General features: G+C 38.6%; 1 long non-coding RNA gene across 1 annotated transcript; it reads left to right on the top strand.

Moving 5' to 3' along the window:
- The first annotated feature begins 7,734 nt into the window (after positions 1–7,734).
- On the top strand, positions 7,735–8,414 carry LOC112077330 (uncharacterized). The gene is made up of 2 exons (XR_011478109.1): positions 7,735–7,932; positions 8,157–8,414. It is a non-coding gene; the product is annotated as an uncharacterized lncRNA (long non-coding RNA).
- Positions 8,415–8,647: the final 233 nt, after the last annotated feature.

Genomic DNA, 8,647 nt, shown 5'->3' with positions numbered 1-8,647 from the left:
ATTAAAAAAATAAAAAACAATTGGTGTTGGATGAATACTGAAAGAAACAACAGGTATTTTTAGGTATTTTCTGTTATAAATAGATGGATTGTTTATAGTTTTACTGTAGCAGTTATGTGTCTAGTTTCCCAATATTCAAATCCCTCACCAGGCACATGCTTCACTGAATAATGTGCTGGATTAATTGTGGTCTAGTAGTCAGACTGTGGAATGGACAGACTGTACATGTATGGAATATGAAGACTTGTTTATGGTTGAAAGTGTTTCTGTCTTACATCTAATGTTCTGTCTCCTGTGCTGCGCTGGGGGTCTGTCCCAACAGTTCTAATCCGGTACACGCTCAGGAGGTAGGTGCAATCAAATCTAGTGATTGATACATCAACATATAAATGATAATGTAATGTATGTGTGAATTGACTGATGTCTCCAACCTAAGGCAGAGGTCTTCTCCAGCTCCAGTCCTGCAGAGCCTCTGCCTACTTTAGTTCACACCAAGTAGTTCTCCAGGACCTGAGTAAAGAACCCTGCCTGGCCTTAGAGACTAATGTTCCACCTCTCCCTCTCTGTGTTTCAGGGGGAGGAAGTGACTGAGACATGGACAGGACGAGCCTGTAAGTGTGACTGTGAGGGGTCAGAATCCCCAACCCAGTTCACCTCCTTCCCCCACCCCACCACGTGTCACTGGAGTGCATGCCAGGTAAAGACCTTCTGTCTGTCTCTGTCTATTGTGTGTCTCTGTCTCTCTCTGTCTCTCTATCTCTCGTTCTCTCTCTCTCTCTCTCTTTTTCTCTCTCTCTCCTGTGTCTCCTCTTCTCTCTCCTCTCTTCTCAATTTCAAGTCAATTCAATTCAAGGGCTTTATTGGCATGGGAAACATATGTTAACATTGCCAAAGCAAGTGAAGTAGATAATATACAAAAGTGAAATAAACATATTAAAATGAACAGTAAACATTACACTCAAAAAGTTCCAAAAGAATAAAGACCTTTCAAATGTCATATTATGTCTATATACATTGTTGTAACGATGTGCAAATGGTTAAAGTACAAAAGGAAAATAAATAATCATAAATATGGGTTGTATTTACAATGGTGTTTGTTCTTCACTGGTTGCCCTTTTCTTGTGGAACAGTGCACAAATCTTGCGGCTGTGATGTCACACTGTGGTATTTCACCCAGTAGATATGGGAGTTTATCAAATCGGGTTTGTTTTAAATTCTTTGTGTGTCTGTGTAATCTGAGGGAAATATGTGTCTCTAATATGGTCATAGATTTGACAGGAGGTTAGGAAGTGCAGCTCATTTTCCACCTCATTTTGTGGGCAGTGTGCACATAACCTGTCTTCTCTTGAGAGCCAGGTCTGCCTACGGCGGCCTTTCTCAATAGCAGGGCTATGCTCACTGATCTGTACATAGTCAAAGCTTTCCTTAAGTTTGGGTCAGTCACAGTGGTCAGGTATTCTCCACTGTGTACTCCCTGCTTTGGGCCAAATAGCATTCTAGTTTGCTCTGTTTTTATGTTAATTACTTGACACATTAGAAATAATTATCTCTTTGTTTTTCTCATGATTTGGTTGGTTCTAATTGTGTGCTGTCCTGGGCTCTTGGTGGGTGTGATTGTGTTTGTGAACAGAGCCCCAGGACCAGCTTGCTTAGGGGACGAAGTTCCAGGTTCATCTCTCTGTAGGTGATGGCTTTATTATGGAAGGTTTGGGAATCACTTCCTTTTAGGTGGTTGTAGAATTTAACAGCTCTTTTCTGGATTTTGATATTAGCGGGTATCGCCCTAATTCTGCTCTCTCTCTCTGTCTTTCTCTCTGTCTATGTACTCTCTCTCGTCTCTCTCTCTTTCTCTTTCTCTCTCTTCTCTCTGCTCTCTCTCTCTCTGTCTCTCTTTTCCCGTCTGTTGTCTTCGTCTGTCGTCTGTCTGTCTGTCTGTCTGTTGTCTGGTCTGTCTGTCTGTCTGTCGTCTTTCTGTCTGTGTCTCTCTCGCTCTGTCTGTCTCCTTTGCCCCCTGTCTCTGTCTCTCTCCTCTCTGTCTTCTCTCTTCTCTCTCTTCTCCGTCTATCTCCTCTGTCTCTCTGTCCTTCTTTTCCCTTCCTCTTCTCCTTCTCTCTTTCTCTGTCTCTCTTTTCCCTGTCGCTTCTCTCTCTCTCTCTCTCTCTCTTCTTCTTCTCTCTCTCTCTCTCTCTGTTTTTACTTCTTCTCTTCTCTGCCCCCCCTCCTTCCCTCCTTCTCTGTTCTCTCTCGTCTCTCTCTCTCCTCTCTCTCTCTCTCTCTGTCTCTCTCTGTTCTTCACCTCTGTCTCTATCTGGTTGTTTTAGTAGCTAGTTGTGCTACATGTAGCTTCTGTCTCTGGCCGTGGATCTCATGATCTGTAGTTAGTCGTCAGTACTTTAGGCACGGTAAGCTGGGTGTGCCTCATACAAAATGATTACTGGACTGGAACCATTCTACAGAAGACTTGACACTCCATTAACCTGACTTCAATAGCTTGTGAGCAGACATCCAATCACATTAGTAGAAGTATCAACTAATGAACATCATATCGTGTGTTGAGTTACGTATTACATATGTCTACTGGTATGTATTCAATTGTAATGGATCAATATTGTTTTTAATTTAATTTGATTGGAAACTGAAATCTTTGTAGGCTGAGAGGCAGAAGGGTGTGTGTGCGTGTGTGTGTGTCGTGTGTGTGTGTGTGTGGTGTAGTGGGTGTGTGTGTGTGTGTGTTGTGTGTGTGTGGCTGTCGCGCTGTGCGCGTGCGTGCTGCTTGCCGTATTCGCTGGATGAACAAGTCTGTGCCTGCAGTCAGGTGGAATGTCATTAATCAGCAGATGGAAGCTCCTGCTCCACTTCACACAGGCTGTGTGTGTAATCACATGAGAGAAGAGAGAGACAGAAGACAGACAGACAGACAGACAGGACAGACAGACAGACAGACAGACAGACAGTCAGTCAGCAGTATCAGACAGACAGACAACAGACGAGACAGACAGACAGACAGACAGACAGACAGACAGACCAGACAGACAGACAGAGTACTGTGCAGTATGCTTGCAGGATTATCCCTTTACCTAGAACCAGGGTTGTGATACAGAGATTACTAGGACCAAAATAGGACGTCTGTCCTTCTCACACTTATAAAAGGAAAGGTGTTGATTGGGTGATCAGAGCTTCCTCTATCTTCCTGTTCAACAGCAGAGGGATAGGAGAGGCTGGGTGCATCCCAATGAATCCCATTCCCTCCAATGCACTTCTTCTGAGCAGAGCCCTATGGGCCATAGGGACGCAACCTGGTACTGCGTTCAAGAGTCAAACAGCAGGCTACTACTATACTATTACTACTATACTACTATACTATTACTACATACTACTTATACTATTACTACTATACTACATACTATTACTAACATATACTACTATTACTATTACTTACTATACTACTATACTATTACTACCATATACTACTATACATTACTACTTACTACTATACTATTACTACTTATACTTACTATACCATTACCACTGCACTACTATACTATTACTTACTATACTACTATACTATTACTACTATACTTACTATACTATTACTACTGTACACTATACTATTACTACATTACTACTCTACTATTATACTATACTACTATTACATAACTACATACTACTATTACTACTATATACTACTATACTTTACTTACTATAACTACTACTACTATTACTACATACTACTATACTATTACTTACTATACTACTATACTATTACTACTAAACTACTATACTCCATTACTACTATACTACTATACCATTACTAACATACTACTATACCATTACTACTATACTACTAATACTATTACTACTATACTTACTATTACTCCATTACTACTATTACTTTACTATACCATTACTACTATACTTACCTATATCATACTACTATACTACATTATACTATTACTACTATACGACTATACTATTACTACTATACTACTTACTATTACTCTCTACTACTATACTACTATACTACATTACTTACTACTTACTACTATACCATTACTACTACTACTACTATACTATTACTACTATACTACTATTACTATTACTACTACTACTACTATACCATACTACTATACTACATATACCATTACTACTATACTACTACTACTATTACTTACTATACTACTATACTATTACTTACTATACTACTATACTATACTACGATGACTACTATACCTATTACCACTATTTACTTACTATACTTATCGCTACTATACTACCATTACTGATTACTATTACTACTTGCTACTATACTACTACTGCTACTACTACTACTACTACTACTACTACATACTATTTTACTTTACTACTACTACTACTTACCTACTACTACTACTATTACTACTTTTTCTACTACTACTTATACTACTACTACTACTACTACTACTACAACTACTACTACTAATATACCACTACTACTATACTACTACTAGTATTTATAATACTACTACTAATATACTTATATCAGCTCATAGTAACAGTAGACAGTGGTCTATATCAGCTCATAGTAAACAGTTAGGACAGTGGGGTTATATATCAGCTCATAGTAAACAGTAGGGACAGTGGTTATATCAGCCATAGTAAACAGTAGGACAGTGGTAATATCAGCCATAGTAAACAGTAGACAAGTGGTTATATCAGCTCATAGTAAACAGTAGGACAGTGGGTTTATATCAGCTCATAAGTAAACAGTAGGACAGTGGGTTTTAATATATATCAGCTTCATAGTAAACAGTAGGACAGTGGGTTATATCAGCTCATAGTAAACAGTCAAGTCATGAAACAGTTGGGGTGTGGGTGGCTATGTGCTGTTTTCAGTGTCCTACTCCAGGGCTCTCCCAACCTGCGGCCCACAGGTGAGTTTTATTTGGACCCCCCAATTGTTGCGAACATAAAAGACTCAGTAACAGCAGGAAATCAGCTGCCAAGTAATGTGTAATTAAGCAAATCTGGTTTCCATAGTATTTTCCTACGCATAATAGAGAGAACTGTGATTGATGATACAAAGTAAGCGAGCTTTGAAATGATTGTTTATGCAAACATTATACTGTATCTGTTTAGGCTTCTTGCGGTTCAAATTGCCAAGTCCCTTTATAGATTTGCAAGTTGTGTCCCGGCCCGCCCGACCTATCCCGCTCAAGATCAAATCGGCCCACGGCTCTAATTAGTTGTATGATCACATTCCCACTCATTGTTGGTTATCCAGGAAGGAAACAACGTTGGTCGGGTTTAAAAGCCTCTGGTAGGATGTGACAGCCAACCAGTCTGCTGCGCTCTTCATTAATGTAGTACAGGGGTTTATCTAATGATGTTTATCTAATGGATGTTTATTTGATGTTAATGGGATGTTTATCTAATGGATTCTATGCATGTTTATCTATATGGATTGTTTATCTAATGATGTTTATCTAATGGATGTTTATCTAATGGATTTTATCTAATGGTTGTTTTATCTAATGATGTTCATCTATAGGTTGTTTATCTAATTAATGATTGTTTACTTAATGATGTTCTAATCTAATAGATGTTTATGCTAATGGATGTTTATCTAAATGATGTTTATTAACATGGATGTTTATCTAATGTTTTTATCTTTAATGGATGTTTATCTTGATGTTATCTAATGGATGGTTTATCTAATGGGCTTTATCTAATGGATGTTTTATCCTAAATGTTTTTAATGGATGTTTATCAAGGTTACATGTGGATGTTTAATCTAATAAATGTTTTCTAATGATTTCTAATGATGTTTATCTAATTAATGGGATGTTTATCTAATGGATGTTTATCTAATGAGTTTATCTAATGATGTTTATCTAATGGATGTTTATCTAATGGATGTTTATCTAATGGATCTATGGGTGTATCTAAGTTAATGGATGTTTATCTAATAGATGTTTATCTAATGGATTTTATCTATAGATGTTTATCATGTTAAATGGAATGTTTAATCTAATGGAGTTTATCTTAATGTGTGTATCTAACTTAATGATGTTTAATCTAATGGATGTTTAATCTAAGGAGTTTATCTATAATGATGCATGATGTGTTATCTAATGGATGTCTAATGATGTTTATTCTAAATGGATGTTTATAGCTATGGATGTGTTTATCTAATGGAGTTACTAATGGTTTTATATTTTATCTAATATGTTTATCTATAGAGTTATCTATTGTTTTTCTAATGGATGTTTATCTAATGGATGTTTATCTAATAGATGTTTATTCTAATAGATGTTTATCTAATTAATGATGTTTTATCTAAATGGATGTTTATCTAATAGATGTTTATCTAATAGATGTTTTATGCTAATGCGATGTTTATCTAAATGGATGTTTATCTAATAGATGTTTATCTAATAGATGTTTATCTACATGCGATGTTTTATTCTAATGGATGTTTATCTAATAGATGTTATCTTAATAGATGTATCTAATGGTATGTTTATCTAAATGGATGTTTATCTAATAGATGTTTATCTAATGGATGTTTATCTATTGGTGTTTATCTAATGGATGTTTATCTAAGAGATGTTTATCTAATGGATGTATCTAATGGGATGTTATCTAATGGATGTTTATCTAATGGATGTTTATCTAATAGATGTTATCTAATGGATTTATTTATTTAACTAGACAAGTCAGTTAAGAACAAATTCTTATTTACAATGACGGCCTACCCCGGCCAAACCCTAACCTGGAGGACGCTGGGCCAATTGTGCGCCGCCCTATGGGACTCCCAATCACAGCTGGTTGTGATGCAGCCTGGAATCAAACCAGAGTCTGTAGTGACGCCTCTAGATGCAGTGTCTTAGACTGCTGCGCCACTCGGGAGCCCAATCAACCAATATRTGTTTCTTTCAGTATTCAATCCAACACCAATCAACCAATATGTGAAAATATTTGACAGTGCATATTAAAGCTGTACAACCATTTCAACCCACCACACTCTAGAAGCCTATAGTCTGAGGTCATGCTTTGATCAAACTCACCATCCAGAGAGACACAGACATAATGAGGGAAGACAAAGGCAAAGAAGAGACGAACATACCGTTAGAGACAAGCAGGAGGGCCAACAGAATACACTGTCCATGGGATTCCATCTTCATGCCTACACAGTGACAGGACCACACTGAGGCACTATACTGAAGCACTATACTGAAGCCACTCTGACAGCACTAGGGCTGGATTATGATAATCCACAGGACACTAATGGCCAGTAATACCCTTTATCTCCTCACAAAGTCCCTCCCTCATCTGTTGAGGGCCAGTTGGGAAAATGCAATGAGGATACAGTAATGCAATGTGTAATGTACCAGAGCATGGTCCTACTGGCTAGTTCCCCTGAAGGGGCCCAGCTGCTATACCCTGTCACCCATATCATGGAGCAGAAGGTGTACTCAAGGCATTTAGGGTTGTCTATTTTAGGAAATGATTTCTTTGCAGAATAAGGGAATAGTGTGTGTGTGTGGGTTCAACATAACAGCAACCCCCAGACTTTCTGTATAAGGTTTTCATTATTTTCAGACCAGGAAGTATCATTTTTATTTATAAAGATAAATAGGTTCTCCGATTGGTCAGATGGGTTAACGTGTCAAAACGTTTCAAAATGCTGGAACTAAAAGTGACCCAGCCAGGCGTGAACAGCACAGGTGCACACCATAGATAAATTGCCCAAGGCTGAATTCAATCTTCATAACACCAAAGTGGGTGTCATAGGCCTATAAAAAGGTCATTGTAAATAAAAAAAATTATAAATCTATCCAAAGGAAAAACACAATGAAGGTCTTTATTAGCAGAACAACGAAGAAACCCTTCAGAGCGCAGAAGAGAAAAAACAAGGCCTACTCGACCTTCATCTACAAGATCCGGAGAGAGGTTGGCAATAATGGGCCACATTTGGCATTACTTAAAGTTATTTGGTGTAAATTGATGTCACAGGGCTTGCCAACCCTATTCCTGGAGCGCTACCCTGCTGTAGATATTCGATCCAACCTCCGTAACTAACCTGATMAAATGTATCAACCAGCTAATTAGATTCGGGTGCGTTATGTTTGGAGCAGAAACCTACAAGAATGCTTTTTTAAAGTTTTTAATTACAGGGTGAMGGCATCCCCACCATGGACTGTTTGTTGGTGAACCAGTCTACCTGCCCACGGAGGGTGCTGGTCCGTCTGGTCGGCTCCGAGGCCGCCCGCCTGTCACGGCTCAACAGGAGGAAAGTCATCACCCAACTAGAGGTCCACACTGCCATGGCGCGGCTGAGACAGGGCAGAAAACATGCCAGGCAACCGGGCGCCTGAATGGTCTTATGGACACTTTGAATTTTATGTGTATTTAATAAAGATGTCTTGTTTTTACTTGTGTTGTCATTCCAACAAATCAATGCACCACTAAATGTGTAAAACAAATTGCGCACCTGAAGGTTGTATAATTGAATATTAACGCGGTATGCTCTCGCCTCTAATGGCAGTCCAATTACTTCGAGGGGCGGGGAAATCATGACCATAATTGATGCATTTGCTTGTCAGGGGAGCAGCTGCGCGCCAAACTCAGTCAACCATAGCCGAACTCCGGCGCGTGGGGAAAGCGG

This window comes from Salvelinus sp. IW2-2015, unplaced genomic scaffold, assembly GCF_002910315.2.
Source record: "Salvelinus sp. IW2-2015 unplaced genomic scaffold, ASM291031v2 Un_scaffold4461, whole genome shotgun sequence".
Taxonomy (NCBI): domain Eukaryota; kingdom Metazoa; phylum Chordata; class Actinopteri; order Salmoniformes; family Salmonidae; genus Salvelinus; species Salvelinus sp. IW2-2015.
This window is presented reverse-complemented; position numbering and strand designations above follow the sequence as displayed.